The 25,616-nt window shown below is 46.8% G+C and overlaps 2 long non-coding RNA genes across 2 annotated transcripts; one reads left to right on the top strand and one right to left on the bottom strand.

Moving 5' to 3' along the window:
• The first annotated feature begins 597 nt into the window (after positions 1-597).
• On the top strand, positions 598-8,668 carry LOC127678748 (uncharacterized). The gene is made up of 3 exons (XR_007976623.1): positions 598-829; positions 7,188-7,290; positions 7,841-8,668. It is a non-coding gene; the product is annotated as an uncharacterized LOC127678748 (long non-coding RNA).
• On the bottom strand, positions 7,285-11,672 carry LOC127678749 (uncharacterized). The gene is made up of 3 exons (XR_007976624.1): positions 11,550-11,672; positions 11,260-11,462; positions 7,285-7,905 (listed from the first exon to the last, which is right to left on the bottom strand). It is a non-coding gene; the product is annotated as an uncharacterized LOC127678749 (long non-coding RNA).
• Between the last annotated feature and the right edge of the window lie 13,944 nt (positions 11,673-25,616).

Here is a 25,616-nt window from a genome sequence, read left to right as displayed (position 1 = left end):
TGACCAGGGAGGCGGATAGCAACCTCACCTCACAACCATAAATGTTTCCCTTCCTCATTCTACAAATTGTAACCTCATTACTGGTGCGAGCCAAGCCGGAGCAGTCGCTGAAGGGATCTGAGCAGTCTGCTCCCTGAGCTGAGCTGTGTGAGACAGAGAGTGTTATGATGGCAGCTTGGGGGAGACGTGCCTCGTTTCCACTACCCACCAGAGCCCGTGGGCCTAACTCCTGCAGTCTAGAACCACACATGTAGAATGTCTTCTCTGGGAGACCCAGAGAGAGGAAGTTAGAAATGAAAGTTAGAAATTCTCCTCAGTGAGGAGAATGAAGATGAGGAAAGATGGAGGACTGCTCTCCTTTCTCCTCCCCCTGGTCCCCGGTGGTCTATCCTCCTTTGGTTGGTGTGGAGGGAGAGGCTTTCTTGGGAAGCTCTTTCTACTTGATGTTTCCCAATTTAGCTTCTGCATTTTTTAATGCAGGATCCTTTGGGATGTCCCTGCAACTGGCTAGAGACAGAGCCAGGACCCTGAGTCTACCCCCTGCCCTCTACGCAGCTCCTTAAGAGCAGCAGCAGGAGATGTGGTTGTTTGTAGCTGACTGCTTCTGTGCTGATCAGTCACGTGATTGGCGGTCTTCTGCACTGAGGAGCACAGGAGCAAGACTACAGCCACAAGAGAACACGTGATGATAGAATGAAGCCCATAGCTCCTCTTAGGTGGGCAGGAGCCCAGCCAGAGGGCTCCAAACCATGTGAGAGATGCCATTGGCTCCCAGGACAGAATCAAAAGAAACAATGCCTTGACAGACTGGAATGTGGAGCTGAGCAGGGTAAGAGCTTAGCTAGCTAGGCAGGTGGAGGGCAGAGGGATCCTGGCTGACAGACACAGAGCCCGCTGGCTGGAGAGATGAGATGGGATTACAACAGCCAGGCAGAGGAGCTTGAAGGTCCATCAGGCTCTGGGCTAGCCTTGGAAGGGTTTAAAATATCCACCTTAGTTGATACAGAGCCTTGGTACCCCCTCCCCTATGGCACGGGAATTCATTTTTCTGTTCATAGAAAGCCCCAAAGCAGAGGCCCCAATACTGACTCCACTGCTGCCCCAGAGGTCGGCAGCTACACTCAGTGGGTAGAGCACAGGTCGCAGCACCAAGGCAGAAACTGGGACTTAAGGGGCTGGGGGCAGGGATAAAAGGGAGACATCCCCTGAGTGTCCTGATGGGTTAGGGGTTTAGTGGGTATGGAATAGGTGGGGCTGGCACTCAGAGAAGATCCGGACCAACATTTTTTCTTTTGAGGTAGTGTCTAAACTAGCCTGGCTGGCCTTGAACTCTAGGTAGCTGAGGTTGGTCTTGAACTCCTGATCCTCTTGCTGGATCAAGTGCTGGGATTATATAGGTGTGTGCCACCATGTCCTGCTGCAACATTATTCCTTTTAAGGAAACAGGAAAGGGGTGTGTGTTGTCGCAGCACAGTGGCAAAGGGGAAGAATATATGAAAGATATCAAAGTCCTGGAAAAATGAGTATTCTACCAAGTTACCCCATGTCTTTAATAATAGTGCCACCAGCACTGCATGGGCTGTGTTGGATCTGTGTTAGCAATATGGAGTTGGGGTGGGAAATAAATGGGGAAGTGGAATTTCCAAAACCCAACAACAAGCAAAAGCAATACCCAAATTAGCACAAAATGGACTCTGAAAAGAAGATATGAAACTGGTAGGAGCTGATCTGAGAGGAGTTAAAGTGTTGGGGATGAATATCCCAGTTTCCAGTCTGCTTTTGAAAAGATGCTTATGTCTCATTTTTAGCCAATATCTATAACTGTCTTTCTGAAGCTCCCAGGGGTAATTGAGTGTTATTTCATTAATTTTACCTAATTAGGTGGGCATTTGGTCCCTATCTATTTATTATAGTACAGTGATTTAGAAATATTCTGCAAATTCTTTTTTTTAAACATAATATTATTTTTATTCGATGTATTCTTTATTTACATATCAAATGATTTCCCCTTTTCTGGGTCCCCACTCCCCACAAGTCCCATAAACCCTCTTCCCTCCCCCTGTTCCTCCATCTACCCCTTCCCACTTCCCTGTTCTGGTATTCCCCTATACTGTTGCATTGAGTCTTTCCAGAACCAGGGGCCACTCCTCTGTTCTTTTTGGACATCATTTAATATGTGGATTATTTCTTGGGTATTCCAAGTTTCTAGGTTAATATCCACTTATCAGTGAGTGCATACCATGATTGATCTTTTGAGACTGGGTTACCTCACTTAGTATAATGTTCTCCAGCTCCATCCATTTGTCTAAGAATTTCATGAATTCATTGTTTCTAATGGCTGAATAGTAAGTACTCCATTGTGTAAATATACCACATTTTTTGTATCCATTCCTCCGTTGAGGTACACCTGGGTTGTTTCTAGCTTCTGGCTACTACAAATAGGGATGCTATGAACATAGTGGAGCATGTGTCCTTATTACATGCTGGGGAATCCTCTGGGTATATGCCCAGGAGTGGTATAGCAGGGTCCTCTGGAAGTGCCATGCCCAGTTTTCTGAGGAACCGCCAGACTGATTTCCAAAGTGGTTGCACTATCTTGCAATCCCACCAGCAGTGGAGGAGTGTTCCTCTTTCTCCACATCCTCGCCAGCACCTGCTGTCTCCTGAGTTTTTGACCTTAGCCATTCTGACTGGTGTGAGGTGAAATCTCAGGGTTGTTTTGATTTGCATTTCCCTAATGATTAATGATGTTGAACATTTCTTAAGGTGTTTCTCAGCCCTCCGAAGTTCTTCATGTGAAAAATCTTTGTTTAGTTCGGTACTCCACTTTTTAATGGGATTATTTGGTTCTCTAGGTTCTACCTTCTTGAGTTCTCTGTATATATTAGATATTAGCCCTCTGTCAGATTTAGGGTTGGTGAAGATCCTTTCCCAATCTGTTGGTTGATGTTTTGTCCTTTTGACAGTGTCCTTTGCCTTACAGAAACTTTGTAGTTTTATGAGGTCCCATTTGTCAATTCTTGATCTTAGAGCATAAGCTATTGGTGTTCTATTCAGGAACTTTTCCCCTGTGCCCATGTCCTCCAGGGTCTTCCCCAGTTTCTTTTCGATTGGTTTCAGTGTGTCAGGTTTTATGTGGAGGTCCTTGATCCATTTGGAGTTGAGCATAGTACAAGGAGATAAGAATGGATCGATTCACATTCTTCTGCATGCTGACCTCCAATTGAACCAGCACCATTTATTGAAAAGACTATCTTTTTTCCACTGGATGCTTTCAGCTCCTTTGTCGAAGATCAAGTGACCATAGGTGTGTGGGTTCATTTCTGGGTCTTCAATCCTATTCCATTGATCCGCTTGCCTGACATTGTACCAATACCATGCAGTTTTTATCACTATTGCTCTGTAGTAAAGTTTGAGGTCTGGGATACTGAATCCCCCTGAAGTTCTCTTACTGTTGGGAATAGTTTTAGCTATCCTGGGTTTTTTGTTATTCCAGATGAATTTGAGCATTGTTCTTTCTTGCTCTATGAAGAACTGGGTTGGGATTTTGATGGGGATTGCATTGAATCTGAAGATTGCCTTTAGCAATATGGCCATTTTAACTATATTAATCCTGCCAATCCATGAGCATGGAAGATTTTTCCATTTTCTGAGATCTTCTTCGATTTCTTTCTTCAGAGATCTGAAGTTCTTGTCATATAGGTCTTTCACTTGTTTGGTTAGAGTCACCCCAAGATACTTTATGCTGTTTGTGGCTATTGTGAAGGGTGTCATTTCCCTAATTTCTTTCTCAGTCTGCTTATCCTTTGAGTATATAAAGGCTACTGATTTGCTTGAGTTGATTTTGTAGCCAGCCACTTTGCTGAAGTTGTTTAACAGCTGTAGGAGTTCTCTAGTAGAGTTTTTTAGGTCACTTAAGTATACTATCATATCATCTGCAAATAGTGATAGTTTGACTTCTTCCTTTCCAATTTGTATTCCTTTGACCTCCTTATGTTTTCTAATTGCTCTAGCTAAGACTTCAAGAATTATATTGAAAAGATGTGGAGAGAGGGGGCAGCCTTGTCTAGTCCCTGATTTTAGTGGGATTGCTTCAAGTTTCTCTCCATTTAGTTTGATGTTGGCTACCGGTTTGCTGTATATTGCTTTTACTATGTTTAGATATGGGCCTTGAATTCCTGTCCTTTCCAAGACTTTTAGCATGAAAGGATGCTGAATTTTGTCAAATGCCTTTTCAGCATCTAATGAAATGATCATATGGTTTTTTCTTTGAGTTTGTTTATGTAGTGGATTCTATTGATGGATTTCTGTATATTGAACCATCCCTGCATCCCTGGGACGAAGCCCACTTTGCATCCCTGGGACGAAGCCCACTTGATCGTGGTGGATGATCGTTTTGATGCGTTCTTGGATTCGGTTGGCAAGAATTTTATTGAGTATTTTTGCATTGATATTCATGAGGGAAATTGGCCTGAAGTTCTCTTTCTTTGTTGAATCTTATATTCTGCAATTTCAATGTTGGTTCGTTATTCTAAGAGTTACTAGAAATAAGTTTATAATTTCCAAGTGGATAGATTTCCCCTCCTCTTAGATCCAAAGTAGCCCCCAGAAGGGCAGAGCTGGTGGCACTGCTCCCAAACAGGACTCTGGCAGTACAGAGAAGCCTGGGGCATTTTTCTCTTTCTGAGAAAAGCAGATCTCATCAGGCAGCTTCCGATTTCCCAGGACCGATCCTTGATCTGCCCTCCCAGGTCAGCCTCCGTGGGCAAGGCCATCTACTTCCGGGTTTGCTGGACAACCTGGCTCAGCTCAAAGCGCCCCCTGCTGACTGCCACATCAAATGTGCATGCTCTTCCGCCATTTTGCTTCTTCTCTCTGCCTTCCTCCCCCACAGCCTGGGGAGTTTGATCCCCAGCAAATCGTTCCCTTTACCCACGGAACGGTTGAGTTCTACGGTTTCGCTGCGCTCTTGAGTATATTGCCTTTCGGATATAATTTGGTTTCTTTGTCGTCGGAGCTTATAGCTATATTTGTGCTTTCTGGAATCTGAGGCTTTCGATTGATGACTGATTTAGTAAATAACTTTAGCATAGTTTTGCATGAGTGATTGGGTATGAGAGTTTGTGTATTAGCACAAATATATATCTTCTATTTGTAAAGCCTTATTTCCTTGTTTGTATGTGAGTGCTCACGTGGAGGTCAGAGGATGACTCGTGGGGGTCAGGTGTCTTTTTCTGCCAGGCGTGGCAGCACGGGCCTTTACCTGCTGAGCATCTCACTGGCCCTGCGTTTTTGATTTTATTTATTTATGGGAGCTGTTAATTTCTCAGAAAGATGTAAGTTTTATTCTTTTGTTATTTGTTTGTTTTTGGTTTTTTGAGACAGGGTTTCACTGTGTAGCCCTGGCTGTCCTGGAACTTACTCTGTAGACCAGGCTGGCCTTGAACTCACAGAGATCCGCCTGCCTCTGCCTCCTGAGTGCTTGGATTAAAGACATGAACCACCACTGCTCAGCAAGTTTTCTTAATGTTTGTAGTTTCCAGGCAAGGGTATTGAAATACGTTCCTTTTGGGACGAGAACACTCAGTGGGCCTAGAGGCCAAACCCATTCATTTCAGTACCAAGAAGCCAGAAAACCCTGTTTCTTCTAACGTTTTCTTAGAATTAAAAAAACCACAAACTCAGACTTGACAATTGTGATTGCACTCAACAGAGAGAAGGTGCATGTAGGCTGGACAAGGGCCGTTTATTTGTCTGCGTTAAAAAGAGCTGTTTTTAAGACATCTTACTTGCTGTTCTGACAATACACCAGACAGTTTAAGGAAAGGATGTGTGTGTTGGCTCACGGTTTGAGGCCATGATCTGTCAAGGTGGGGGAAACTGAGCCGTGGGAGCTGGCGGAGCCTGCAGTAGGAGGCAGAGGGAGGGAATTCAGTGCCCGGAGGCAGAGGGAGGGAAGGCGGTGCCCAACTCACATCTTTTCTGATTTTGGACATTGATAATGCATCTTCGTCCCTCAGCCAAAACTCTTTGGGAACAAGGACACACAGAGAGACTTGGTGACTGCAGTGTCACATTTAGTTTTAACACCATGCTTAATCAAGGTGGATGTCAATGTGGAATGCACAAAGATGATCTTTGCTATTTGGGTTTGTGAACGGGTCATCTGGAGCTGGTGGTGCTGTCCCGGCTGCTATGGAGGCCGAGACAGAGGGTGGCGAGTGCAGGCCTACCTGGATTATGCCGTGAGTTCAGGACCGGCTTGGACAGCTCACCCAAGGTTTGCCTCAAATAAAAAAGTAACACAAGGACTTAAGAATGAGCCTGGAGCTGTGGCTCAGATGGTGGAGAGCTTGCCTAACATGAGTGGGTTCTGCACTCAGCATCATGTAAACCAGCCCTGGGAGATGGAATCAGGGCTCCAAGTACGTACGTTTGACCTACTGAGCTATAACCCAGCCACACTACATACTTAAAATATATTTTTTAATCTAATATATATTTAATATAAAATTTAATATGATAAAAATTATAATATTTTATATAATATCATTTAATATATTGTTTATCATATAATTATATATTATATAATTATTGTATCATAATATTTAATATAAAATTTATAATATAATCCTCTAGCAATTGCCCCAGCACCCTCTGAAATTTATAAAATAATTAAAATTTAATATAAAATGTAATATATATATATATATATATATAACAGCATTTAATTATACCTCTGTGCTTTATGCTTTTGTGCCTTTTAAAATGGCTTTTTAAATTTTTTTTCCAGTGTGAGATGTGTATGCCACTTGAAGTCAGGCTCTCTGAATTTTCTTTTCTTTCTTCCTTTCTTTCTTCCTTCCTTTCTTTCTTTCTTTCTTTCTTTCTTTCTTTCTTTCTTTCTTTCTTTCTTTCTTTCTTTCTTTCTTTCTTTCTTTCTTTCTTTCTTTCTTTCTTCCTTCCTTCCTTCCTTCCTTCCTTCCTTCCTTTCTTTCTTTCTCTCTCTTTTTTTTTTTCTGAGACAAGGTTTCTCTGTGTAGCCCTGGCTGTCCTGGAACTCACTCTGTAGACCAGGCTGGCCTCTGAACTCAGAAGTCCACCTGCGTCTGCTTCCCGAGTGCTGGGATTACAGTGTGCGCCACCACCGCCCGGCTCTCTCTGACTTTTCAACCTTACTCATCAAGGTGGGTCTTGCTGAGGATTCTGCCTGGTTTTACAGTCCGGCCACAAGGCCCACTCAACATTTACGTTTCTGAAGATCCAAATTCTGGTCCTCACTTCTGAGTGGTAAGTGTTTTAACTATGAGTCATCTCCTTCGAGCTCTCTCTGCCTCTGCCTCTGCCTCTGTCTCTGTCTCAGTCTCTGTCTCTCTCTCCAGCAACTGCCTCTAACTCTCTGACTTTATCTGCTTTGAATTACAGACTCAGCTATATTGTTGACTTATCCCCCTCAAATCCAATAACCCCAAGTTCTTGTAAGGCTACCCTGACCTGCTCCCAGGTTCCCTTTTCACATCCACAAAGCTCCTAATGGACCGCTGAGGTCTGTCATGTGCCACTCACAGCTTAAATCAAGTCAGGCTGCTGGGGCTGAGTCCTAGCTCAGAACTTTATTAATGCTGTGTGATCACTATGCCCGGAGCCTTTCTGATCTTATTCCCCATCTGCTGGATGGATCTCAGATGCCTGTCTCATTTGGTTGGGAGAAAAGGAGGCAGCTTCCTGGCAATGGTGCAACCCCGAAGCCTGCAGACTGCCATTTCCAGGTGTGGTGCTGTAGAAGCAGCAGGGGGTCTTGAGTCACTTTCTCATTGGTTTTTCTATTTCCTCTGCCTAGGCTGGAACATGCTGTGGCCTGCTGTAACCTCAGAAACATCTAGAGCAACCGAGGGGCCTCAGGAGCTGAAAGGAAGCGAGAGGCATTGTTTGAAGCTAGTTGGACCCTGAAATGGAACAGTGACTTTCCTATAGCAGCCGCCCCCAGCACCCTCTGAAAGCCAGTTTCACTTTTAACAAGACCCCAGCATGGCCGTGGGTGACAGAGGTAGCCCCCACATAGACAGGCCTCTCTGAATGGTGAATCCTTGGGTGGCTGGGCTTGTTCAAAAGCCTCTACTCCTGAGTGCTGGCCATCTGATGGGCTTCTCCATCTCTCTTCCTCATGGGAAGGTTGATGCTGACTTGGGCACTATGTCAGGCTCTGTCCATGGCTCGGATCAGGGCCCTTGCCTCCCTAATGTTGGGTGCAGCAAGTCTCCAAAATTCATTCCTTGGATTGTACCTAGCACCGTCACACCTTGATCTGTCCCTGAGTGTTACAGTGCAGACCAGCATTTTGGATCCCGGGTTTTGAGTTCCTACCATGTTTACAACATAAAACTATGGATTTTATTACAAGGGGCATGGATCATCAAGTTAAAAGGAATAAACCAGACTTAGGAAGATGGTGCCATGTGTTTGTGCCCATACATGGAATCTATATTTTTAAAAAGAAGGAAATACATAACATGAACACAGAAGAAGGTCTACAGGAAACAGAAAGGGTAATGGAGGATGTGAGGATGACCCAAGAACACGATGCAAACATGAAAACGCCATGCGGAAATCTGTCACTTTGTACTATGCACATTTGATCATTTATATAAACGGGAGAAAGATGCGGCAATCTTATACAGAGTAGTACCTGTGTAGAAAAGGTAGTTCCCGCTTGCAGCACAACATGGGGAAGGATGAGACTTACTGTGGGAGGGAGTGGCACTGTCCCGGAAAGCAATCTCATATCAGATATTAGAAAGCTGTAACTTAGGACAGCGAGATGCCTTACCAGGGAAAGGTACTTGCTGGGCAAGCCTGGTGGCCTGGCTTTGATCCCCAGAACCCACATAAAGGTGAAAGGAAAGAACCAACGCTATAAAGTTGTCTTCTGGACTCCACGACACACTCGCACATACATACATACATACCACCTCCCCCCACACAAAAAAATCTATAATACAAAAGCAGGGAAATATCTTTGGAATATCATGCCCAGAACACAGGCAGCAAAGCAAAAAATTGACAAATGGATTATTTCAAACAAATTAGCTTTTGACAGAAGCAATGATGAGGCAGTCTGCCAGGAGGGAGAAAATAACTGCACAGGATCCAGTGAGGGGTGACTATCCAAAGAACACAGTAAGACAGCCAATCAACCAGCAAATAAGTTCTACAAGTGACATACAATGCGTATCATTATGATTAATAATATACATGTTCTTTCTTTTGAGACAGGATCTCAGATAGCCCAGGCTGGCCTTAAACTGGCCCACAACAACCTTGAAGCTGGGATTAAGGCTCTCACCACCATGCCTGATGTTTTTTCTGATTATTTTTAAAGAAACTTCAAAGTTTATTCACAAGAAGAAACAATGTATATAAAAAGAAGAAAATAAGCAAAGGAAGCAGCTTGCCTTTCCCGAGCTCTGCTGGTACACACACACACACACACACACACACACACACACACACATGCCCTAAGTGTCCCCTCTGCTGTGTTAAGCAAGTAGTGCAGTGTATTAAACTCTGCTCCCTCCATGGCAGCCGCATCGCTCGCTGTCGTGGATGAGACTCTCTTTATTGCCTTCTCTGGACTTTAAACACAGTACTTGGTCCCCTCCCCGAGGCCAGAAACCGCTGTGCTGTTTTCTGTTTCCGTGAACTTGACCACGTGCTTAGAGGCCAAAGAATCATCTTGGGTGTGGTGTCTCAGGAATGTGGTCCACTATTTTCCTTCCTTCCTTCCTTCCTTCCTTCCTTCCTTCCTTCCTTCCTTCCTTCCTTCCTTCCTTCCTTCCTTCCTTTTTCTTTTTGTTTTTTTAAGACACGGTCTTTCCTAATTCCCAACTCCCTGAACTACAAACTCAAACTCTTCAAACACTGATCAAACACTGACCGGGAATTCTGACCTCTGCTGTATTTTTTGTTTGTTTGTTTGTTTGTTTTCATCAATTTGACCTCTGGGTGCCTTCTATAAGCAGAATCATATTATATTTGTCAAGATAAATTTTTAAACATTTTTTGAAGTTGAGGAGAGCACTTGCCATATGAAGCTGTAGGTACAAAACAGAGAAGAACAAAAGAGAAGAGAAAAAGACGAAACTAAAATAAAAGAGGGGAAAGAAAGAAAAAGAGAGTTCTCTATAAACGGGCTGCGGTGGGTCTAAGCCTGCCATCTTAGTTCAGGCCAACCTGGGACACATAAGATCCTGTCTCAAAAAATCCAAACCAAGACGGGCGGTGGTGGCGCACGCCTGTAATCCCAGTACTCTAGGAGGCAGAGGCGGGCGAATTTCTGAGTTTGAGGCCAGCCTGGTCTACAGAGTGAGTTCCAGGACAGCCAGGGCTACACAGAGAAACCCTGTCTCAAAAAAACCAAAATCAAAAAAACCAAAAAAAAAAAAAAACCAACCAAACAAACAAAAAATAACAACAACAACAACAAAATCCAAACCAATCCTGAGCTCTGGGATAATAAGGATCAAACCCTTCTCTGCCTTTAGTTCAAGAATAGTCCTTGTTTGATGTTGATGTTTGTTGTGCACTTGTGATGTGTGTGTGTGAGCTTTGAAGGTGACAGGACAGTGGGGCAGAGCTAAGGAGAGGGAAGAGTGAGCCTGGGATGGCCTGGACACGTGCAGGAGGCTGGGAACTGACTAAGATGACGGGCGTGTCTGCCTTTCTGTGCTAGCCCCCTCTGCCCCAACAAACAAGCACAAAGGTTTGGGGTGTTGTAGGGTAGAGAGCTGCCCTATATAGCATTGCCACAATAAAGGGTGCAGGTGTGCAGCTGGGAGCTTGGGGTTGGGGGGCAGAAGCTCTGCCTAACTCCTCTCAACTCTGGGGAGGCAACTGCTCTCTCCTCAAAGGTCCCTCCCAACCACCTCTTAGGCCATTTTCGAACTCCTTTGGGAGTCTATGGCACAATGGACTCTTTGGTCATTTTAATCTGCCCCATTTGAATTGATAACTGTCACAACAAACTCAGGCACGCAGAGACAGAGGCTTGGGGTAGGCTTGCTGTCCCCGTGATTGTTCTAGAGTCGATGGCTTCCCTGGCTGGAGGTACCTGGATATATGCTGGGTGGGAAAGAACACGGCAGGTAGATAGGTGACCTAGGTTCTGTGGTGTGCCTGGAAGCCTGGTCTGGAACCTCGTCATTGTCCTATTGGCTGATGAGTTGCCCCAGATCACATGTATATAAAGAAAAAGAAATGTACCTTCAACATCAGGAAAGAAAAAGTGATTTATCTCTTCTCACTTGAGTCTAAATGGTGCATAAGCCAAATGGGTGTTGTAGGAGCCTTCCAGAAGGGCCCCTGTCTGGATCTTCTACTCACTTCTCGTTTATCTGTCACCTATGTTTTACTGCCTTCGTCCAGATGTGGCAGGCTTCATGGGATAGCACATGTCTGTCAGTCATCTACAAAGACATGCAACAAGGAGTCACTGCACACCCCACCCTCCAGGAACACACAAGCATCATTTGGTCCTGAACCAAAGCTCTTACCTGAATGGCATCATCTCTGACTGGAGCTTGTGGAGGGGACCATCCCAGACAGCATCCTCTGGCTCTGATGAATCTGTAGACAAAGCAGATTGAGGCACCTCTGTTTTCGGGTGGCTTTGAGAAAGTGTCATTATCACATGTTAATGTACCCTTGAAAACCAGGGAGGAAGTTGGTCTTGGGAGGTGTTCCACGGTGCCAGTTAGGGGGACCTGCATTTTCTTTCTAGCTCTACTCCTTCCTGGAGGAGGTCATCTTGAGCTTCATCAGGAGAGAGGGGATCATCCCTGCATCCTAGCTAGACAGCAACTCCTCCCTAGTTGTGTGGTTAGGTGATGGAACTTTGAAACCAATGGGTGTTTCCCAACAATGAAAACAAGACAAAGAGTAACTCTACTGAGCAAAGAACCCAGCAGTAGTACATTAAGAACTCTGAACGTCCAGCCATGGGCTTGCGACCAGGTTCACAGTAGCAGGCATGGATTCCCTGCCACAGAGAAGGCCTTAAATTCAATCAGAAAGTAACTGGTTACTGCATAATGCTGTGCCAGTATCACACTAGTGGGTATATCATGCCTAGCAGGTTGGCAGTAGAGCTCACAGGGTCTGCAGCTGAGGGAGACTGCTGGGGACAATTCTCCCCCGAAAGCCTGCGTAGCACCTTCTGTCTCTATGAAAGCCTTCAGCTGAGTCCTCACACGGTTCTTCTATGCCCTGCAATAGAAACATGTGGTGTCTTCAGTGATAGGGTCTCATCTCCTACTGCTGGTGGCAACCATGCACAGTGGCAATGCCCGAAATTGTTTTGGGAGCAAAGATAAACTCTCAAAGGTGGACTTGCTCGCAAACAGTGGGCTATTCTGAGAAGCTTGGTAAACAGAAACCACTGGTCAGTGCGCAAGAACAGTGTTGAAATCAGCGGACTTCTGGGTCAGGGAACCAGGCATTCACAGGCTTTTAGGGATTTACCAGAACTCGGCTACACAGGAAGAATTCTGACTCACCCTCTTCAGCTTGAGCATAGATGCCTCTTGTGACACTGGCTGGGTACGAAGTGTGACAATTAAAACTATCCACTTCCTTGAAGTAGAACAGGCACAAGGCTGTCCTCCCCGAAGGCGAGGTCACCTTCCTTTATGTGCAGGGCAGAAGGCTTCTTGGAATGGGACGTAAGGGGTGAAATCACAGCTGGAAGATTGGGGCTAGCCTTAGCCATGGTCACAGGTGTGCACATCACTGTGGATTCTATGGTAGCAAAAAGTCATCTGGGGCGTTGGTGAGAAGTGCAGTTGAGTGGAGCCCATGGTGAAATGTGAGTTCCCCATCACAGGAGGTATTTCCAGGCCGCGTGCTGTAAGGAGTGCCCTGCATTATTTTCAGAAGTTGGATCTAGTGGATGCTAGGCTCTTCTGGTGTGAGGATCTGCACTCTGCATTAATGGGGTCAGTTAGGTGTGCTTCTACTTCAGGAACACACAGCAGGAAGTTCCTGCTGGTGGCTTCTGTCTATTGACCACAAACTCTGACCCACAAGCCTTATACAGTGGGAAGACCAGATGAGCCTTCAGGATCTGAGGGTAAACTACCATGGCTCTTGTACTCATTGGGGTAGAAAGAATAGCCCACTGGGTGCCACTGGGTGCCACTGGGTGCCACTGGGTGGTGGGTGGCCTTCGTGTCAAGGCCTGCACTTCTGGTGGTGGCTACGCAAAGATCAGTCTCCTGTGTGTAAAACAGTAAGAGCATATGATTATAAGGACCTGGCTATGGAAGTGCAGTCAAACTACACGGTGCCAAGTGTACAGCAGGTGCTTAATAAAGGTAGGCACTGACTAACTGACTAATAAATGAGCCTCAGGGCAGTAAACATTTGCCCATGGGCCTTCTAATGAGGTCAGATGGAGCGAGCAGTTGACTTCTCTAACAACAAATATAAATGCATATTTGCATGCCTCTGTGTGTGTGTGTGTGTGTGTGTGAATGAGAGAGAGAGAGAGAGAGAGAGAGAGAGAGAGAGAGAGAGAGAGAGAGAGAGAGAGAGAATATACTTGATTGGACTAATAGATACATTTTTCACATGTTTACAAAGATGAGGTCAATTCGTTTGGAATTCAAATTCACTTGGGAATGTTTTTTTAACTTTAATAATTTTTATTTGTTGATGTTTTTTCTTTTCAAGAAATATTTTTCAGCAGTAATAGAAGCTGTTGTGTGTTTTGTCCTTTTTGCTTGTTTCCTTGGTTGATTTTTGAAGACAGAGTTTCTCTGTGTAGTCCTGGCTGTCCTGGTACTTGCTCTGTAGACCAGGCTGGTCTTGAACTCACAGCGATCCACCTGCCTCTGCCTCTGTTCTGGGATCAAAGGTGTGCATCACCACCACCTAGCCTGTGTTGGTTTTCTGAGGTAGGAAGTTGTGTAGTTCAGACTGGCCTCAGCTTGCCTCGTCAAGGAGGAAGGCCTGGGAATCCTGACCCTCTAGCTTCCTTCCACCTCCATGTGCTGGGATTCCAGGCCGATGTTACCATGCTGGCTTGCCATGACTTTTCAACACAGCGGTGCTTTTCATTGTATACTTTACACATAAAAACACATGCACACCTTTTCTTCAGAACAAAGACTGTTTTGTTGTTTTGTTCAGCTATAACTCTGCTACACTGAAAGGCATACCATCCAAACAGGGACAGGAAGGGAAAAATCATCTCTATTTTGTGACCTCTTCCAACCCCAAGACAATCAGAGTGAGAGTTTTGGCGTATGCTTTCTGCTTCCTCTGTAATGCATACTCACGTGTGGATAAGCTCCTTCTTGGCCCTCTGCCCTTAGTGTGTGTGTGTATGTGTGTGTGTGTGTGTGTCTGTGTGATGTGTGGTGTAGGTATATGGGTACCCATGGAGGCCAGAAGAGGGCGCCAGATCCGCTGGAGCTAAAGTCCCATTTGGTTGTGAGGCAGCTGATGTGGGTGCTGGAAACCAACCCTCTGGAGGAGCAGCAAGTGCTCTTAACCACTGCCCCTAGGTGTGTAGTATTTTCTACTCACTTGGGAAGTTTAAGAATCCATTGTGGGGGGCTGGAGAGATGGCTCAGCGGTTAAGAGCACTGATTGTTCTTCCGAAGGTCCTGAGTTCAAATCCCAGCAACCACATGGTGGCTCACAACCATCCATAATGAGATCTGACACCCTCTTCTGGTGTGTCTGAAGACAGTTACAGTGTACTTACATATAACAAACAAATCTTTAAAAATAATAAAAGATAGCCGGGCAGTGGTGGAGCATGCCTTTAATCCCAGCACTTGGGAGGCAGAGGCAGGTGGATTTCTGAGTTCTAGGCCAGCCTGGTCTACAGACTGAGTTCCAGGACCGCCAGGGCTATACAGAGAAACCCTGTCTCAAAACAAACAAAAAAGAAACCAAAAAGTAATAAAAGAATTCATTGTGGGGCTGGGTGGTAGTGTTCCCTAGCGCGCCCTGGGTTCCCTCCCCAGCGCTGTGAGAATGGGCATGGTTGTTGGTGCCCGTGATCCCAGCACATAGTGACTTTAGAGTCATGGTTTCTTTTAGTTTATTGCACTTATTTGCCCCCTGAAGGCAGTGTTTGATTGGCCCTCGCTGCTCGTCATGATGTAGTCTTCTTTATCTCACTGCTACACGCTTGGGGTAAATGTGACAGCTATGGCACAGCCCTATGGCAGACATACAGACAGTCATTGGTGAGGAAGACTGGGTATCTGTCGCCCTACATCCTTAGCTTTTTCTTGACGAGAGCTATTAAAAATCCCCCAAACAATACCATCTAATTAACTCCAGTCCCCAAAGCTGTCCCTCCTCCATGGCTGTAGTCGCTGTCCTTTGACAAGCATGGCCCCATTTCCTCCCCGGCTGTGGAAACCACCATTTCCTTATCTAGCTCTGAGAACAGAGCTTTTGTTCTTTTGATGCCACATCCAAGCGAGATCGTGCATTATTCTCACTTCCATGACTAGCATACTTAGAATAATGTCCCCAAGCCCATCGTGCTGTGGCAAACTGGGGGATCTTTCTTTTCACAGTGCAGTAACAGTCCATTGTGTGTTACATACACTAGATTTTCCTAATTAACTGACACGTAGGTTGTTTCCGTATCTTGAGCGTTGTGGGTGATGTTGCAATTCGCACCAGAGACTAGAAGAGGGATTCCTCCCTATGTCACATGGTAATTCTCCTTTTAGTTTGTTTGAATTTGGTTTAAAATATTTACAGTTATGTGTTATATGAATGTGTTTCTGTTAGGGTACGTGCGTGTGAATGCGGCTGCCATGGGGGTTAGGAGAGGGCGTTGGATCACCTGGAGCTGGAATTGGGTCACTGGTTGTGGGCCGCCCAGTGGGTCTCTGGGAGAGCAGCGTGTGCTCTTAACCTCCGAACCATCTCTCCAGTCCCCTCTTCAGCGTTTTCAAAGGAACATGCTTATGTGTTTAGGTGTGTGCATGCACTTGCACATGCACGTGGCGGCCAAAGGGCAGCATCTGAAGGTTCTCTGATTCCACCAGCAGGAATCAAACTCGAGTTCTCAGGTTTGACAGCAAGTGGTCATGCCTTCAGAGTCATCCTGACACTCCTATTTTCTCTAAGCCCCTCCATGCTCACACCATCTTCCACGGTGGCTGCAGCAGCCACATCCTTACCAACGGCATTTAAGGTCCCGGTCTTTACACGCTCAGCAATACTTGTCTGTTTTGATCGTGGCTACCCTTAAGGTATGAGGTAGCATCGCATGGGTTTTAATTTCTCTCTGATTATTAATGATGTGATTGCTTTTCCACACAGCTCCTAGTCGGTTTTATATTGTTTAAACAATGTCAGTGTAGGGCCCTGAATGTGGGGGTGTGTAAGATATATGGTATGTGGCTATGTTTGATGTGTGTGTGTGTATGTGTGTATGTGTGTGTGTATGCGTGCACGCATGTGCAGTCATGTACACATGTCCTCATGCTTCTGTGGAGGTCAGAGGACAACTTTGCTCAGTCACTTTCCTTCTTTCCACCCTTACATGAGATCCAGGCGGCGAGGCTCACGCCATAGGTGCCAGGAGCCTCTACCTGCTGAGCTACCTTGTGTCATCTTCTCAGTCAGCTGATGATGCTTTGACTGTGCAGAAGCATCTGAGTTTATGATGCTTTGAATTTCTTTTCACTGTTACTGTCTGCAAAATCACCAAGATCAGTGCCAAGGAGCATAGCTGCTAAGCACCCGTCTAGGAGATTCATGACTTTGGCGCATTTCGTCTTGGCTGGCTGCAAGCTGACGTTTAGTGTGGGGTGTTTCCCTAACAGTATTTATCAGAGACAATATCCTCCCCCATTTGTCTTCTTGTGGACACTTGTCAAAAATAGGTGACCCAGGACTGCGGATGTGGCTCGGTTGGTGAATTGCGATCTTGTCTAGGACCAGAAGGCCGCCTCGCCCGTCTCTGACGCTCTGTGTAGTCTTACTTTGTGTATGGTTTTGTGAGCCACCTCTGAACTTTGAGAGTATAAGGGAAATGAATAAAAACATCGTTAAAATTGTTTCACTGCATTAAAATTTAAGTCAATTTATGAAAACAAAATCAGAAATAATTAAAAAATAAATATCTCTTGCTACTTAAAGAAATTAAGTCTTTTTTTTAACAGAAGAAAATTTTCTTTTTACTCATACACAGTGTGGTCTTGAGGTGGGTGTCCTGCTCTGGCCGTATCTGCCTCCCCAAACAGCTCGAGACACGTGTTGTGTATTCAGGTTCTGTTTCCTATTGGTGATCAAGTTCTTATAAAAGCAGGGCTGTATTTTTCTTTTTCCGAATCCCACTGTTCCTGCCTCAGTGCTCCTTGGTTCTCTCCTTGTGTTCAACTTTTCCTGATTTGAAAATATCCGAGGCTGAAAAGGCGTTGACTCTACCAGCCTGCCAGGCACTGGCTCAGCAGCGCTGTGTGCATCAGAAGATGCCGTGCTTCCCCTGACGACCTTGTGGCCCGCTGCGAGCCACCGCTTGCTCTTGCTTCTCCGCTTTTGAAGAGTGTTATCACACTGCATCTTACAAACCAGGGAAAGATCAAAATTCAAAACTCAAAAGTTTAGTCTATACTGAATGTACAATATCACAAAGTCAAAAGATCGTAAACCCAACCAGTTGGAGTCTGTCTACCCTGGCAATCTATCTGTCTATCTATCTATCTATCTATCTATCTATCTATCTATCTATCTATCTATCTATCTATCATTTGTCTATCTAGTCTGTTCACTTGTGTGTGTGTGTGTGTGTGTACATGCACACACAGTCGTGTATGTACTGACACTCCACAGAGCACTTGTGGAAGTCAGAGGACAACTCGCAGGACTCTTTCTCGCCTTCCATATTGTGTGTCCCACTGATTGGACTTTGGTCATCAGGCCTTAGGACCCATATGCAATGAAACACCTCACCGACTCTCAGTTTATTCTGTTAAAGTCATTTCTTTGGTGGTTCATGATATTTTGGGGTGTGCCTAGCCAACACTTATTTCATGATTCTTGACGAACTTGGATTCATTACCAGTTATTTTTGCACCACCTCCAAAATGATACTGGGGTGAAGTCTTTGTGTTTATTCGTGTGGAACCAGGCTTTTCCCATATCCGGGCTTAATTCCCAGGGCAGCTGAGTCAGACCATGCCTTTTACCTTGTCACAGACTTTGTCACCAGCTCTTTGCCAAATGACTGGTGTGTATCTTCTCACCATTAGCAATACCTTGGTCACAGGTTCCCTCGTAAGCAACTTCTGAGACACTATAGCTTGTTGCCAGTTCCTTCTGACCCCCTCGCTCTGCCCCTTAAGTTCTGAGGCTGTAGGCCTGCTCCAGCACACCTGGCTGGCTTTAACTTTTTTAACATTTCACCTACGGAGACATGTGTATGCCAATGACAGTTTTCATTTGTCCCCAAGATCTTTTTGAGACAAGGTGTCACTATGTTATCCAGGCTGTTTGGGAACTTGCTGGGTAGCCCAGGTTGGCTTACATCATGAACCTCCTGCTCCCGGTCCTGATGCTGGGACTACAAGTATATATCTGTACACCAGGCTAGAAAAGGTATTCTGTTGTTGTTGACAGGGTTTCTCTAAGTAGCTCTGGCTGCCCTGAAACCCACTCTGTAGTCCAGGTTAGCCTCAAACTCAGAGATCCTCCTGCTTCTGCCTCTTGGATGCTGGGAAAAAAGACATGCACCACCACTGCTCAACTGAGAAAACATATTCTTAACTGGGTCCAGGTCACAACTCATGCTTTGAAAATGAGCTCTTCAGGATGGGGCAGTGGGCACACAGAAGGCAGGATAATGACCAGCTGACAACAACCTGGGTTACATAGTCTCAAAACAAAACAAAGAAACAGAAGAGAGATTTGGTGTAGACAGAGGTCATAACAAGAAAAATTCAAATCTGCAAATCAGCCTTCCTTTCTTACACACACACACACACACACACACACACACACACACACACACACACACACGTGTACTCGATCCTGGTGGATATTGCATCCTAAAAGGAAAGCAAAGTGGGCATGTTTGAATTTTTTTTTTTCCGCAACAGGGTTTCTCTGTGTAGCCCTGGCTGTCCTGGAACTCACTCTGTAGACCAAGCTGGCCTCAAACTCAGAAATCCACCTGCCTCTGCCTCCCAAGTGCTGGGATTAAAGGCGTGCGCCACCACTGCCCAGCTGGCATGTTTGAAATTAACATCCAACAAGACTGGCCAAGACTGACATCTACCTGTTTCACCCAGGAGCCAGCGTGCATGACAGTCAGGAATATTTACAGGAAAGCTGTCCCTGGACCCCACGCTGCCCTTGCTTGCTTCACTTAGCGTGTGAGCAGACATGCTCACTCTCAAATTCTTTAGTTAAAAGCCAGACACGCTTATTGCCTCTCCCATGATGACTCCTTTGTGCGTTGGGTAAGCTGTCAGGCTTCCTGGCCCAGGAGAACATGGCTGTTCCCTGAGTCCAGCAAGCCTTTGTTCTTGTCTCTGTCGGCCCCTTTATCACAAAGCAGATCACTGGGTATGGGATGGAAAACCCATAAAAGGTCTTCTACCCAGCCCTCCTTGCCTATGAACATCATTCTACTTCCGCATGTCTGAATTTAAGCAGCAGTGTGGCCTCGGGGTGGGTGCTGGATAAAGGAGGGGTCAGCTTGGACTCCCCTTCTCTTGTTCAGGCTTGAAGGCAGGCAGAGCTTTGTGATGGTTGAGTTCCCCATTGTGTTCCCCGAGGGTGGCAGAAGCCTGTGGTAAGAGAGGGTGGAGCACAGGGGTCATGGCCTGCCTTGAGCCTGGCCTTGTGTAGCCCAGAGCCAGCTTGAGGCTTACAGGATGCTAGAGGTGCTGGGGAGGGGAGTGTTGGGGAAGGTGGGCCTCCTCCCCCAACCCACACCAACTCAATTCTTCCCCTCTTATCTTTACCCCCACCCAACCACAGAGACCTTCACAAACTCTCCTGTGAGAGACTGTTGAGACTTCTCACAGCCATTTTTTGCCTCTGCCTCAGGTCATACCATCCCAGAATTTTTCTGTTCACTTGTCCAGGGCTGGGACTAAGGAGTAGCCAGTGGGCCATTGGGGCAGGTAGTTATCAGAGCCAGGCAAGTGCTGGCCTTGAGTCTTCCTTGAATGTCAGTTCAGGGCTGGGATACACGTGCTTATCTACCGCTGCATGGCTGAGCTTGTGTTCCTTCTATGACCACAAAGCTTGTCTCACCCATTCTGGGTGGGATGAACATTCCCAAGTACCTGACGGCCTTGGTGAGCTCGGAAGGCACATGGTGGGGAGCCTCAGGAGAAGCAAGCTCTGGCTCACTCGGTTGGGATCCTGAAGACTTCTGTATGGCATTTTACTTGGCTTCTTTGCTTAGTCTCCTACATGAAGACTTAGGAACACTGTCCATATGAACAGGTAACAGGAAAAAGCCAGGCGTCTTCAGGCTGCAGCTTGGACTGATGAAAAGGACACTAAGAAGCCTTTTTGCTAAGTGCTCTGCTTTGTGCATATTGTACCACTGATCCATGCATTGGGAAACCCGGGCCCAAAGAGGTATATTTTAACTAGTACCAAGACTCCCATGGAGGAGGGCTCTGTTCCCTAAAAGGAACAGGCTGTCTCAAATCAAAACTGTCAGGCATGGTGCCATGCTTCCTTAAACAGCACTTGGAGGTAGAGGATGGAGGACAGAGGATGGAAGATGGAGGATGGATGGAGGATGGAGGGAGGGTGGAGGATGGTGGACAGAGGATGGAGGATGGATGGAGGGAGGATGGATAAATGGAGGGAGGATGGTGGATGGAGGATGGAGGATGGTGGACAGAGGATGGAGGATGGTGGACAGAGGATGGAGGATGGTGGACAGAGGATGGAGGATGGTGGACAGAGGATGGAGGATGGAGGCATCAGCAGTTCAATGGCATTCAAGACGGCATAGCAAGTTGTCATCCAGGACTACAGGAGACTCAGTCTCAAAAGGACAATAAGCAAAACAATAACAAAAAACAAAGCGAATAAAGCAACAACCTCCCTAAAACAACAACAAAACAACACACATACCACACACACCCCGCCCAAATCAGAGGTGTCAGGCATATGGCCTTGCAGTCCCATTTTCGAGACTGTGGATCCAGATCAGAGTGCACAAACTATGTTATGGGTGATTCCAGGAAGCAGTGACTCAAGTCCTGAAGAGTGTCACGAATGAACTGAGGAGGTTTCCCAAGAAACGACAGAGGAAATCTCTTTGTCTTTTACCACCTGGAGAACCCAGGGCTGTGAACCTGGGCTCTTTCTCTTTTTCTCTTTGACTAGGTGGTAGATTCGGATCTGCTTCTTAGCCCACAAGAGCTGGGGAATCTCTTTCTGAAAACAAGCCGCCCACTTCCTATTGGCGCAGAGGCGCTGCTGTGGTTGGGGCTGAGTAAGGAGGAAAGAGCAGGCTGGTATCGGAGCCCCTGGATCTGCCTGGCGGGCGGCACACCTGCAGCTGCTCCCCTCTGAAGGAGGCAGAGGACAGCAGTGCTGTTTCTAGACGCTTCTACTTGCTATTGTCCGTCTAGACCACCCCAGAGCAGAGAGGCAGATGCTGCCAATATTCCAGAACCCACCTCACCAGGGTTATGTCGTACAGCCAAAAAACCATTTAGGACCCAAGCCACGGGCCTCCTGTGCTGTGGCTGCAGACACACTACAATATTTTTCATGCTACATTTATGGAAGAATTACTTGTACTTTGGATACTGTAAAAGCAGCTTTTTACAATAGTAATTTTTTCTTCCAAAATTTTGTCTCCATCATCATAAAATAAAATTAGTATAGGAAAGCACAGATCCACACAACCAGCTGCTCAAATACTAATTTTACTGACTTCTGCAATGTTCTTTTCTTGGGGCTTTATTTTCATTTCTCTATTTTGAGATGAGGTCTCAAATTTATTGTGTAGCCAAAGATGACCTCAAACTTCTGATCCTCCTTCTGCCTTTTGAGTGCTGTAAGCACTCTGCCGTCTGAGCCCCCCTCCCTGGATTATGGTTTTCAAAGCAGACATGGAAAGTCTACAATATTACTGCCAGGAACAACTGAAAGTAAATTCTTTCTAAAAGTTATTCTTATGTATATGGTATTTTGTCTACACGAATGCCTGTGCACCACTTGCATACCTGGAGTTTGTGGAGGCCGGAGGAGGGCGTTGGATCCACTGGAACGCTGCACACTGCTATGAGCCACCATGCAGATGCAGGGAATTGAACCAGGGTCCTCTGGAAGAGCAGCCAGGTTCTTAACCACTGAACTACGTTCTTGGAGTAAATTCTTTTTTTTTTTCCAACATGATATTTTTATTGAGTCTCTGGGACTCAATTCATATCTTACATCTTCCACTGTCCTTCCCTGTCCTGACCCCATGCTTGTTACTTTACATCCTCCAGCAAACAGACAGACAGACAAACAAACCCAAACAAAATAAAACAAAAGAAAAATTCCAATTTTGTTAACTATATATTTACTCAGTGAGGCATGGTCAAACCCTCAGGGGCTGCCCCCAGGTGGAGCTAAATCCTGTCCCTCCAGAATCCCTGCTGGAAGTCACCCACTGTGGATGGGGACACCCCAGCATGCTAGTCTATCTCAGATTTTACGAGTTCTCTCTTGGAGTGATCTCTTATAGACCCCTTTCTATGCATATAAAACATATAATTGCAGGTCTTGATGAATTGTTAGAAAAAATGTGATTTGTAGACCAATGGGGTGATATTTTCTTTTTCTTAAGTATCTCACACACACACACACACACACACACACACACACTGAGACAAGCTCTCACATGTGGCCCTAACACATTTCTTAACAATGGCATAAACTCACTTATAAAGCTGGGCCATAATTTCCATAATTTATCTACCTAGTTTCCCGTCAAGTCTACCCTCCCCCCTTTTTTAAACCATGCTGGGTGTTGAAGTCAGGGATTGAAGTTATTTTTTGTTGGGCCTTTGAGTATTTCCAATTTTACGCCACCGAGCCGAACCACAAGAACAGTTCAACGTGTTTTTGTGTTTGACCGGCAGCCTATTTAAAATGAAGGCCCCGCCGGACGTGACAGCATAATGTACATACTGAAGACTTTTGAGCAGTAGCGACTGCTCAGTCCCCTCTTCTGTAAAGCAGTCAGGTGCCAGTCTAGACCTCCTCACCGCTGCCCCCAACCCTGGTAGCCAACTTTGATCCGCCTGCGCCATCTTAGCCACTGCTTGCTGCACAACACTCAGCCAGCCCGCTCTTGCCAGCCCAGCCCCACCTGAACCTGTAAACAAGCAAATAAAATTGCTGAGACAGAAGCGGGGAGATGCTCAAATATCAGTCTGAGGTGGGATGAACAGCCTTGAGGTGTGCTCTTCCTTCCACTGCGGACAGGGTTTGAGCCTTCAGGGAGCGGAGGCTGCACGCAACCCGGGTCTCTCAGCCTTACCATTTACGGAGTGGCTAGGGCAAGAGACCATCTTGACCCTTTGCTATTCTCCCGTCATCTACAGAAAGCATCTGCTTCACTGGAGGGCTTCCTGAACCTACCCTCCCTGACTCCTACCCACCTCACCCGGCTCTGCCTCTGTTGCATCTCAGATGCGGGAACGGGCTGTGCTGCCCTTCCTCTGGACACATATTTCCTTCTGTGACTATCAGAGCCCACAGGATACATCCTAGTTTTCCCTCGTGCTTCTCTGAACTGACCTTGAAGAGCAGGCAGATGACCAAGGCACATTGCTTCTGTGAACGCACCGGCCAGTTGCAATGGTTTTTGCCTCTCTGGTCATAGGCTGCTAGAACCCACAGTGAAGACAGATGGAGGGACATTTTAAAATGTCGGGTTCTTCCTCTCCACTCTGACTCCAGTAGCTCCTTGGTCACCCACTCTATGTCTGCAGAGGCTAAAACATGATTGGCAGATTTGCGGACAACAACTCTGGTTTGACACATTTGCTTTGGTACAAGGCTTTCTTGACGCAGGAGTCCTGGGGCTTAAACTTGGTGAACGAGTGCTGAGACAGGAGTAGGGAGAGACATGTGGGGACAGGGGTGAGACAGGGAGGGACATGTGGGGACAGGGGTGAGACAGGGAGGGACATGTGGGGACAGGGGTGAGACAGGGAGGGACATGTGGGGACAGGGGTGAGACAGGGAGGGACATGTGGGGACAGGGGTGAGACAGGGAGGGACATGTGGGGACAGGGGTGAGACAGGGAGGGACATGTGGGGACAGGGGTGAGACAGGGAGGGACATGTGGGGACAGGGGTGAGACAGGGAGGGACATGTGGGGACAGGGGTGAGACAGGGAGGGACATGTGGGGACTGGGGTGAGACAGGGAGGGACATGTGGGGACAGGGGTGAGACAGGGAGGGACATGTGGGGACAGGGGTGAGACAGGGAGGGACATGTGGGGACAGGGGTGAGACAGGGAGGGACATGTGGGGACAGGGGTGAGACAGGGAGGGACATGTGGGGACAGGGGTGAGACAGGGAGGGACATGTGGGGACAGGGGTGAGACAGGGAGGGACATGTGGGGACAGGGGTGAGACAGGGAGGGACATGTGGGGACAGGGGTGAGACAGGGAGGGACATGTGGGGACAGGGGTGAGACAGGGAGGGACATGTGGGGACAGGGGTGAGACAGGGAGGGACATGTGGGGACAGGGGTGAGACAGGGAGGGACATGTGGGGACAGGGGTGAGACAGGGAGGGACATGTGGGGACAGGGGTGAGACAGGGAGGGACATGTGGGGACAGGGGTGAGACAGGGAGGGACATGTGGGGACAGGGGTGAGACAGGGAGGGACATGTGGGGACAGGGGTGAGACAGGGAGGGACATGTGGGGACAGGGGTGAGACAGGGAGGGACATGTGGGGACAGGGGTGAGACAGGGAGGGACATGTGGGGACAGGGGTGAGACAGGGAGGGACATGTGGGGACAGGGGTGAGACAGGGAGGGACATGTGGGGACAGGGGTGAGACAGGGAGGGACATGTGGGGACAGGGGTGAGACAGGGAGGGACATGTGGGGACAGGGGTGAGACAGGGAGGGACATGTGGGGACAGGGGTGAGACAGGGAGGGACATGTGGGGACTGGGGTGATAGGCTTTTATGTCTCTAATCTCCAAAACCTGTGACCTACCAAAGTTCTTCTTTGTAATTGTCAGCAGCATATGGCACGTGCCTGGTTTCCCCCCACCCCTCCTTATCTTATTACAAAAGACAAAACCAAAAGACAACCTGAGTCTATGCCTGGAACCACTTCTAGAAGTTGGTTCTCTCTCTCTCTTTCTGTCTCTCTGTGTCTGTCTGTCTGTCTGTCTGTCTGTCTGTCTGTCTCTCTCTCTCTCTCTCTCTCTCTCTCTCTCTCACACACACACACACACACAATCATAGCAGCATGGCCTGGCTTTGGAAGTCCTAGGTATTTCCTAATTTCTTCATCTACAATTCAAGTTATAGGCACAATGTGTGGCCAAATGAGGGTTTTAGATGTAAGGTGAGAACACACAA

The sequence above is a fragment of the Apodemus sylvaticus genome, chromosome 2 (assembly GCF_947179515.1).
Source record: "Apodemus sylvaticus chromosome 2, mApoSyl1.1, whole genome shotgun sequence".
Lineage (NCBI taxonomy): Eukaryota > Metazoa > Chordata > Mammalia > Rodentia > Muridae > Apodemus > Apodemus sylvaticus.
This window is presented reverse-complemented; position numbering and strand designations above follow the sequence as displayed.